Genomic DNA, 10,620 nt, shown 5'->3' with positions numbered 1-10,620 from the left:
AGCAACAACAACACGCGTGGTGGTGTCATGTACACACAGCAACAACAACACATGGTGGTGGTAGTGTCATGTACACACAGCAACAACAACACATGGTGGTGGTGTCATGTACACACAGCAACAACACGTGGTGGTGGTGTCATGTACACACAGGAACAACAATACGTGGTGGTGGTGGTGTCATGTACACACAGCAACAACAACACGTGGTGGTGGTAGTGTCATGTACACACAGCAACAACACGTGGTGGTGGTGTCATGTACACACAGCAACAACAACACGTGGTGGTGGTGTCATGTACACACAGCAACAACACGCGTGGTGGTGTCATGTGCACACAGCAACAACAACAACACATGGTGGTGGTAGTGTCATGTACACACAGCAACAACAAAACACATGGTGGTGGTAGTGTCATGTACACACAACAACAACAACAACACGCGTGGTGTAATATACACACAGCAACATCACACCCGGTGTAATCTACACACAGCAACAACACACCCGGTGTAATATTACACAATAACACATTTGGTGTAATCTACACACAGCAGCAACACCCCCCCCCATCCACTATCTCATCAGAATCTAACAGTACTGGAGGAATCTGATGAGCTATGTCCAGTAGGGGGGCACGGGGTCAGAACGTGACAACAGCAAACTTTGAAAAAAAAACACGATAGGAGTGTAAAGTATTGGGAAGGTAAAGAAACCACGTGTAAAAATATACACAGATGGAACTAAACTATGTTTTGTAGGTAAAATCCGGAGATATTAGCTCAGCCTCCATCTCACCCCCCCCCCCCCCCCTTATCACCCCCCCTTCTCTTAATGACCTCCCGCCCCCAACCCTTGCTCACAGCTACGCCACTGATATCTAAATGACACCCCTACCTGCCTCACAGTACGGAGTGGTCCAGATGTATTGTGACCCCCCCCCCACCAATTAATTTACTTATACCATTTTACCCCCTTTGCCTTTTAATTTCTGTTTTAAATAAAACAACTTAAAAAAAAGTTACGTTTTAGAGAATTCAATGAGGGTCACAAGACATCTGGACCACCCTATTACACCTCCGTTTCTCGCACTCGCCCCCTGTAACACCCCGCCCTCTACCTGCCATAACTGTTTTCGGAATCTTTATTTAGTCTGGAGGAATCCGATGAGCTAAGAAGCTCTTTTTCACAGATATCCAATATGGGGCGCGTCACCAAGTTACGATAACAAACGATACCAAAAAAAATTATAGTTCAAAAATAGAGAAAAGAAAAGTAATAAAACCACTAAATCTAAATAAGTACGATTATTATATAAGCTCGATTTATCAAGGTTGGGCAAGGCGGAAAAAAAACAACAAAACAGTCCCAGACCACGCACAGTAGTCCCTCAATAAAACGGAACTAAGAATATGAATTACTGCAGTCACGAAAGCTTTAGATCAAAATTTTATCGATAGAAAGGTAAGGTTCAAAGTTAATTCTAGATTTGAAGTTTTCGTGCCTGCAAGGATCCATACACTTTGGTTCTTTCGATAAAGTCACGTAGGTAAAAAAATAAAATGAAATAAATTAAAACAAAAATGAAACCAAAAAAATGTAGTTTTAATTTTTACCTCCGTGACTTTACCCAAAGAGCCAAAGAGTAAGGTTCAAAGTTACAAAAAAACATTTGTAAATGTGAGTGTTTCCGGCACTAATCTTCTGCTATTCACCTCTTCCCATTACCGCAATGGCACACTCCTGAGGAGTGACCAAGTTTCTGAGCACCACATACCTACCCACATAACATAGCATGACCGACACATCAACACGTTCCACACACCCCAACTCATACCCCATCATAACACAGCTCTCCCAAGTCACACCGGGACTCGCATCACACCACACCCTTCCCTAGCATGAACCTACACCAACCCACTCCATGTCACCCCCTCCTCCTCCTCCTCGATTGTAACACCCATCACACCTCTCGCATGCCACCACCATAACATCCCCCCACACTTATTTTTCCCCATACACCATCTCTTCCCACACCCCCCCTCCCCGTATCCAAGTCCATCCCCTTCATCATAACACGACCCTCCCGAGACTCTTCTGTCATAAGACACTCCCCAAACTCCCCTCCCCACATCCTAAACTCTTCCAGCGCCGTGCCCGCACACACACCCTGTGTCGTAATACGCCTCCAAAAACACCGCCTCGCAACCCTCCATCATAACATTCTGTCGTGATGCCTCCCACACTCCTTCCGTAACATCCCCTACACTTAGCCACAATCATCATAACACTGCCCTCGACACATCCATTAGAACACACCCCTACATCATAACACACCCTTCCCAAACACCCTACATCATCACACTCCCTGAAACCACCCTCCCCAACTCGACTCTTCACACGCCCCTCCCATCATCACCCTCCCTGCACACTCCCTGGACACACCCTGCACACACCCTCCATCACCACCCTCCACCATCACACTCCCTGCACCACCCTCCACCATCACACTCCCTGCACACACCCTCCATCACCACACTCCCTGCACACACCCTCCATCACCACCCTGCACACTCCCTCCATCACCACCCTGCACACACCTTCCATCACCACCCTGTACACACCCTCCATCACCACCCTGCACACACCCTCCATCACCACCCTGCACACACCCTCCATCACCACCCTCCACCATCACCCTCCACCATCACCCTCCATCACCACCCTCCACCATCACCCTCCATCACCACCCTCCACCATCACACTCCCTGCACACACCCTCCCTGCACACACCCTGCGCACACCCTCCATCACCACCCTGCACCATCACCACCCTGCACACTCCCTCCACCATCACCCTGCACCATCATCACCACCCTGCACACACCCTGCACACACCCTGCACCATCACCCTGCACACACCCACCATCACCCTCCACCATCACCACCCTCCCTGCACCCTCCCTGCACACTCCCTGCACACTCCCTGCACCCTCCCTGCATCACCACCCTGCACACTCCCTGCACACACCCTGCACCATTACCACCCTCCCTCACCACCCTCCCTCCATCACCACCCTGCACACTCCCTCCCTCACCACCCTCCCTGCATCACCACCCTGCACACTCCCCCCCCCCCGCCACTCTTCCTCCGGCCCCGCCCCCCACATACCGGGTCTCTTCCCGCCATGGCTCTGTTGCCCGTGACGTCACTGTATTTCATGAATGAAACCTCATGACCAAACATCATATGACGCGTGACTTAACCCAGCAGCAGCAACAACAACAGCAGGAACAGCAGCAGCAGCAGCAGGAGGAACAGCAGCAGGAGGAGGAACAGCAGCAGCAGGAGGAGGAACAGCAACAGGAGGAGGAGGAATATCACACAAGAGCAGGAACAGCAGCAGGAGGGATACCTGCAACAGGGGGGGGGGGAACCTGCGTCCACAGTAGAGGAAACAGCAACAGGGACAGCAGCAGCTGAACATCAGCAGCAGGGATATCAGCGGCAACGGCAGCGAAACCAAGATCACAACTAGCAAGGACATACAAGCAGCAGCAGCAGAAGAGACAGTGGCTGTAGCAGCAACAGGCAACAGCATCAGCTGCTTCATCGCCCGCCCGCTCATCTGCTAAGGCTGAGGAGGAGGAGGAGGAGAGAGGGAGCAACGTCACAACATCATCATCATCGTCGCCGTCGTCACTATCATCAGCATCACAATCATCATCGTTATCAGCATCATTTAAGAACCTCGTCATCAGAAAAATCATTTAAGACATTTGATGACTGCTTGTGCCGTATCGGCGGCATCACCATCATCACCACCACCACTACCACCATCATCATCACCACCACTACCATCATCATCACCACTACCATCACCATCATCATTGACATTGCCGGGCATCACTGACATCACCACCACTGCTAACCACCACCACCACCATCATCACCATCATCATCACCATTCCCACAAACATCACCAGCCACCATTGACATCATCGCCGTCGTCGTCGTCATCATCAACAACAGTCGTTGTCATTCCGCTGCTGCCGTTATTGTATCGGATCATCGTCGTCATCATCATCATCGCCACCATCAACATCAACAACAGCAGCAGCAGCATCACGGGCGTCCCTGCCCGATTTCGCTGACGGAAGAGGAGGGAGTTTGTGTGGTGGGGAGAGAGAGGGGGAGGAGAGGGGAGACACGGGGAGAGAGACGGGACAGGAGTATCACAGGGAGAGAGAGACGAGAGAGAGGAAGGGAGACGTGGAGAGACGAGCGGAGGAGACGACGACGAAGACGAGGAGGAGGAGGCGGGAGGGAGGGAGGGGAGCCACGCCGGTGAGTTTAGAGGTTTCTCTTGAGCGAGTTGCTGAGTGTGTGGGATGTGGTGTGTGTAAACAAGTGTGTGATGTGGTGTGTGTGTAAACAAGTGTGTGTGAACAAGTGTGTGATGTGTGTGGATATGTGTGTGTGTGGGATGTGGTGTGTGTGTAAACAAGTGTGTATGTAAACAAGTGTGTGTGATGTGGCTTGTATGTGAACAAGTGTGTGTGTGGGATGTGGTGTGTGTAAACAAGTGTGTGTAAACAAGTGTGTGTGATGTGGCTTGTATGTGAACAAGTGTGTGGATGTGTGTGTGTGGGATGTGGTGTGTGTTTAAACAAGTGTGTGTAAACAAGTGTGTGTGATGTGGCTTGTATGTGAACAAGTGTGTGTAAACAAGTGTGTGTGTAAACAAGTGTGTGTGTGTGTGATGTGGCTTGTGTGTAAACAAGTGTGTGTGTGTAAACAAGTGTGTGGATGGGTGTGTGATGTGGCTTGTGTGTAACCATGTGTGTAACCATGTGTGTGTAATATAAACGTGCGTGTGTAAACAAGTGTGTGTTGTAGCTTGTGTGTATCCATGTGTGTGTGTAAACAAGTGTGTGATGTGGCTTGTGTGTAACCGTGTGTGTGTAAAATACATTGCAGTATAAACGCGTGTGTGTAAACAAGTGTGTGTAAACACATTACTACGGTGTGAGTGCAATGCGGTTTGTGTGTAAACTTGTGTGTGTATGTGTGTACAAGTCTCTGTGTATTCGTGTGTAAATACTAAATCCATCGCTACAGTACTCGTGTTTCGTGTGTGCAGTGTAGCCCGTGCGAGTGTGTAAACGAAACTGTGTTTGTACTGGACCTGTTAAATATACGTTAAATATATACACGTGTGTTGTTAGTGTTGAGTGTGTAAACACCACTGTACAGATGTGTGTTTCATAAAGAGATGAGAAGTGCAGTGAGTACATTGGTGTTGTTGAATGTGTTTGCAGTAAATGACTTGTGGATCGGTGTGTGTACACAAATTTACGTGCGTGTGTGTGTCAACAAGTGTGGCAGAAACAAAGCACGTAAGTCGACAAGTGTTAGGTGTGTTAGGTGTACAATTGTTTAACACACTCACACACGTGTGAGTGTGTTAAACAAGTGTGTAAACAAGTGTGAGTGTGTAAACGTGTAAGGTGTTGGTGTGCTGTAGTGTCAACGTTAGTCAACACGTGTTGGGTGTGTAATAGCGTTGTTATTCTCTGTGTTCTGCGAGTTTCCAAAGAAATGTGTTGAGTTTATTGCCAGTGTGTGTGTGTAAACCACGTGTGTGTGTGCGTGTGTGAGTATTGAGTCCACGTGTTCGTGTGTAATAGAATTGCGTGAGTTGTCGGTGTATTGTGTGTGTAAACAAGTATTGTGTGTGTGTGTAAACAAGTGTGTGAGTCCACGTGTTCGTGTGTAAACACGCGTGTAATAGTATTATGCGAGTTTCCAGGATATACTGTGTGTAAACAAGTGTGTTGTGAGTGTGTAAACAAGTGTCTGTGTGTGTAAACAAGTGTCTGTGTGTGTAAACAAGTGTCTGTGTGTAAACAAGTGAGTCTGTGTGTAAACAAGTTTCTGTGTGTGTAAACAAGTGAGTCTGTGTGTAAACAAGTGTCTGTGTGTGTAAACAAGTGAGTCTGTGTGAGGAAACAAGTGTGTCTGTGTGTGTAAACAAGTGAGTGTGCGTGTAAACAAGTGTGTGTGAGTGTGCGTTGAGTCCATGTGTTTTGTGTGTAAATGTGTGCGTGAGCAAATATGGAAGTAAAGCATTAGGCTAGAGCCCACGCGTTCGTGTGTGCGTTGGGTGGTTATTAGCCCGAGTGTGCCCAAACTCCGAATGTAAATAAGGAAAATGTGTGGTAAACCTTACAGGTGAACAGGTGTGTAAACCTGAGGTTTGGTTAAAAGTAAACACACGTGTTTTAGCCTTACCAGCGCCGAGTACACACGTGTGTGGGGCTTATTTCTGCTGAGTGTGTGCGTGTGTTTCTGCTGAGTGTGTACAATTGTCAGCGTGTCGGGCTGCTTGTTGTTAACTGTGTGTGTGGTGTTGTGATTGTTAGTCTACACGTGTGTGTGTGCTGGTGATCGTTAGTGTACACGTCAACGTGTGTGTGTGCTGGTGATTGTTAGTCTACACGTGTGTGCTGGTGGTGATTGTTAGTGTACACGTGTTTGTGGTGTTGTGGTGGTGATTGTTAGTGTATACGTGTGTGTTGTGATGGTGATTGTTAGTGAACACTGTGGTGTTGTTGTGGTGGTGATTGTTAGTGTACACGTGTGTGTTGTGATGGTGATTGTTAGTGAACACTGTGGTGTTGTTGTGGTGGTGATTGTTAGTGTACACGTGTGTGTGTGTGGTGATTGTTAGTGTGCACGTGTGTGTGGTGTTGTGGTGATTGTTAGTGTACACGTGTGTGTGGTGTTGTGGTGGTGATTGTTAGTGTACACGTGTGTGTGGTGTTGTGGTGGTGATTGTTAGTGTACACGTGTGTGTGGTGTTGTTGTGGTGGTGATTTTTAGTGTACACGTGTGTGTGGTGTTGTTGTGGTGGTGGTGATTGTTAGTGTACACGTGTGTGTGGTGTTTTGGTGGTGATTGTTAGTGTACACGTGTGTGTGTGGTGATTGTTAGTGTACACGTGTGTGTTGTGATGGTGATTGTTAGTGTACACGTGTGTGTGGTGTTGTTGTGGTGGTGATTGTTAGTGTACACGTGTGTGTGGTGTTGTTGTGGTGGTGATTGTTAGTGTACACGTGTGTGTGTGTGTGTGGTGGTGATTGTTAGTGTACACGTGTGTGTGGTGTTGTTGTGGTGGTGATTGTTAGTGTACACGTGTGTGTGTGTGTGGTGATTGTTAGTGTACACGTGTGTGTTGTGATGGTGATTGTTAGTGTACACGTGTGTGTGGTGTTGTTGTGGTGGTGATTGTTAGTGTACACGTGTGTGTGGTGTTGTTGTGGTGGTTATTGTTAGTGTACACGTGTGTGTGGTGTTGTTGTGGTGGTGATTGTTAGTGTACACGTGTGTGTTGAGTGTGTTTGCCTGTAAGACTATATTCATGAGTCTACAACGGCGTGGGGGTTGTTGTTGTTGTTGTTCTCGCAAGAGGAGTTGTTGTCTTGGTTGTGATTCCGAGTGTTCGCGATTGCTCGACGGTTGTGCCGGGTGTGTCGACACAAGCGAAGACCTCCCCCCCCCCCCCCGTGTTGCCTGTAATAAAGTTGTTGTGGCAAGTGCTGATAGTGTGCAGCACCATATGAAGGCCGGCACGGCAACACGTGTATAGGGGTGTTCACGTGTAGTGTTAGGGTGTGTTCACGTGTATAGGGGTGTTCACTTGTAGTGTAGTGTTAGGGTGTGCTCACGTGTATAGGGGTGTTCACGTGCAGTGTGGTGTTAGGGTGTGTTCACGTGCACAGGGATGTTCACGTGTAGTGTTAGGGTGTGTTCACGTGTATAGGGGTGTTCACGTGTAGTGTTAGGGTGTGTTCACGTGTATAGGGTGTTCACGCGCAGTGTTAGGGTGTGCTCACGTGTATAGGGGTGTTCACGTGTAGCGTTAGGGTGTGCTCACGTGTATAGGGGTGTTCACGCGTAGTGTTAGGGTGTGCTCACGTGTATAGGGGTGTTCGCGTGTAGTGTTAGTGTGTGCTCACGTGTATAGGGGTGTTCGCGTGTAGTGTTAGGGTGTGCTCACGTGTATAGGGTGTTCACGTGTAGTGTTAGGGTGTGCTCACGTGTATGGGGTGTTCACGTGTAGTGTAGGGTTAGGGTGTGTTCACGTGTACAGGGGTGTTCACGTGTAGGGTTAGGGTGTGTTCACGTGTACAGGGGTGTTCATGTGTATTGTTAAGTGTGTAGTGTTAGGGTGTGTTCACGTGTATGGGGTGTTCACGTGTAGTATTAGGGTGTGCTCACGTGTATGGGGTGTTGACGCGTAGTGTTAGGGTGTGTTCACGTGTATCGGGGGTGTTCACGTGTAGTGTTAGGGTGTGTTCACGTGTATAGGGGTGTTTACGTGTAGTGTTAGGGTGTGTTCACGTGTATAGGGGTGTTCACGTGTAGTGTTAGGGTGTGTTCACGTGTAGTGTTATGGTGTGCTCACGTGTATGGGGTGTTCATGTGTAGTGTTAAGCGTGTGTTGTGTTCGGGTATGTTAATGTGTAGTAATAGGCGCGTGTTCACGTGTAGGTGTGTTCATATGTAGTGTTAAGTGTATGGTGTAGTGTTACGTGTGTTAATGTGTAGTGTTAGGTGTGTTCACGTGTAAAGGAGTGTGTTATAAGCGTGTAAAGGGGGCCGATATTCACGTGTGCGATCTTCTGGCGTGTAACTATGTTGTGTTAAGGGGTGTAAATACCATTACAGGTGTGAGTTGTAGCTTTGTAAATGAGTGTTCACCCATGCTTATGTTATACGTGTGTAAATGTGTTACAAGAGTGAAGGCGTGTGTTGTGTACGGTATTCGTGTTCATTGTGTAAAGATGTGTACGGGTAAGATGTGTTGCGATGTTAATGACGAGGTCTGTGAGTGCAAATATGTTGTTGAACGGTATCGGACATTATAGTGTGTAAGTATTATAATGAATGAGGTATTTCATTCCGTGAGGTGTGTAAACATGCGGCAATAAAGGCGTTACAATATGCGTTAGGGGGGTCTAACTACGTGCGGCTCCGTGTGTTAGGTTGACCTACTCAAAGAGCGTTACAGGTGTGTAACAGCACGTGCAAGGTGTGTAACAGCACGTGCGAGGTGTGTAACGACACGTGTGTGTCTTGCAAGTGTGTGTGTGTAATGTACGGCACGGCATTACACCACGGCCTGTTCAATCCACTGCTGGATGAGTGCCCTGTTCACAACCTTGAAGAGACCTTAACTTCAGCGCACTGGGCGGGTGCTTTTAAAATCATCGTAACGTTTGTTGGTAATCGTGAAACACCGTGGGTAGTTATGAGTAACTGTAAGTTAGGAGTGCGGGTGTAGTGTGTAGGAGTGTGTAGTGTGTAAGAGTCTAGTAAAAGTGTGTAATGTAATGTGTAAGAATGTGTAGTGTGTATGATGAGTATAGTGTGTAGTGTGTATGATGAGTATAGGGTGTAAGAGTGTGTAGTGTGTAATGTAGTGTAATGTGTAAGAGCGTGTAGTGTAATGTGTAAGAGTGTGTAATGTAGTGTGTAGTGTAATGTGTAAGAGTATGTAGTGTAAGAGTGTGTAGTAGTGTGTAATGTAGTGTGTAAGAGTGTGTTGTGTAGTGTAAGAGTCTAGTAAAAGTGTGTAATGTAGTGTGTAAGAGTGTGTAGTGTGTATGATGAGTATAGTGTGTAAGAGTGTGTAATGTAGTGTCATGTGTAAGAGCGTGTAGTGTAATGTGTAAGAGTGTGTAATGTAGTGTGTAGTGTAATGTGTAAGAGTATGTAGTGTGTAGTGTAGTGTGTAAGAGTGTGTAGTGTAAGAGTGTGTAGTAGTGTGTAATGTAGTGTGTAAGAGTGTGTTGTGTAGTGTAAGCGTCTAGTAAAAGTGTGTCATGTATTGTGTAGGAGTGTGTAGTGTGTAATGTAGTGTGTAAGATAGTGTGTAGTGTAAGAGTGTGTCATGTAGTGTGTAGTGTAATGTGTAAGAGTATGTAGTGTGTAAGAGTGTGTAAGAGTGTGTAGGAGTGTGTAGTAGTGTGTAAGAGTGTGTAGTAGTGTGTAAGAGTCTAGTAAAAGTGTGTCATGTAGTGTGTAATGTAGTGGATAGTGTGTAGTGTAGTGTGTAGTAGTGTGTAAGATAGTGTGTAGTGTAAGATAGTGTGTAGTGTAAGATAGTGTGTAGTGTAAGAGTGTGTGTAGTGTAAGAGTGTGTAGTAGTGTGTAAGATAGTGTGTAGTGTAAGAGTGTGTAGTAGTGTGTAAGATAGTGTGTAGTGTAAGAGTGTGTAGTAGTGTGTAAGATAGTGTGTAGTGTAAGAGTGTGTAGTAGTGTGTAAGATAGTGTGTAGTGTAAGAGTGTGTAGTGTAAGAGTGTGTGTAGTAGTGTGTAAGATATTGTGTAGTGTAAGATAGTGTGTAATAGTGTGTAGTAATGTGTAATAGTGTGTAGTGTAAGAGTGTGTAATAGTGTGTAGTGTAAGATAGTGTGTAGTGTAAGAGTGTGTGTAGTAGTGTGTACTAGTGTGTAAGATATTGTGTAGTGTAAGATAGTGTGTAGTGTAAGAGTGTGTAAGATAGTGTGTAGTGTAAGAGTGTGTAAGTGTGTAGTGTAATAGTGTGTA

The 10,620-nt window shown here is 46.7% G+C and overlaps 1 protein-coding gene across 2 annotated transcripts in view; it reads left to right on the top strand.

Annotated features, from left to right (window-relative positions):
- The first annotated feature begins 3,301 nt into the window (after positions 1 to 3,301).
- The window catches only part of LOC116958264 (uncharacterized), a 40,767-nt gene continuing 33,448 nt past the window's right edge, over positions 3,302 to 10,620 (top strand). The window contains exon 1 of one of the 2 annotated variants that reach the window (XM_076052397.1): positions 3,302 to 4,349. The gene's annotated coding sequence lies outside the window, so the exon portion shown is untranslated. The other variant, XM_076052388.1, reaches the window with a different exon arrangement.

Source organism: Petromyzon marinus, chromosome 3, assembly GCF_048934315.1.
Source record: "Petromyzon marinus isolate PM22_M1 ecotype Great Lakes invasive population chromosome 3, UKy_Petmar_22M1.pri1.0, whole genome shotgun sequence".
NCBI classification, from domain to species: Eukaryota; Metazoa; Chordata; class Hyperoartia; order Petromyzontiformes; family Petromyzontidae; genus Petromyzon; species Petromyzon marinus.
This window is presented reverse-complemented; position numbering and strand designations above follow the sequence as displayed.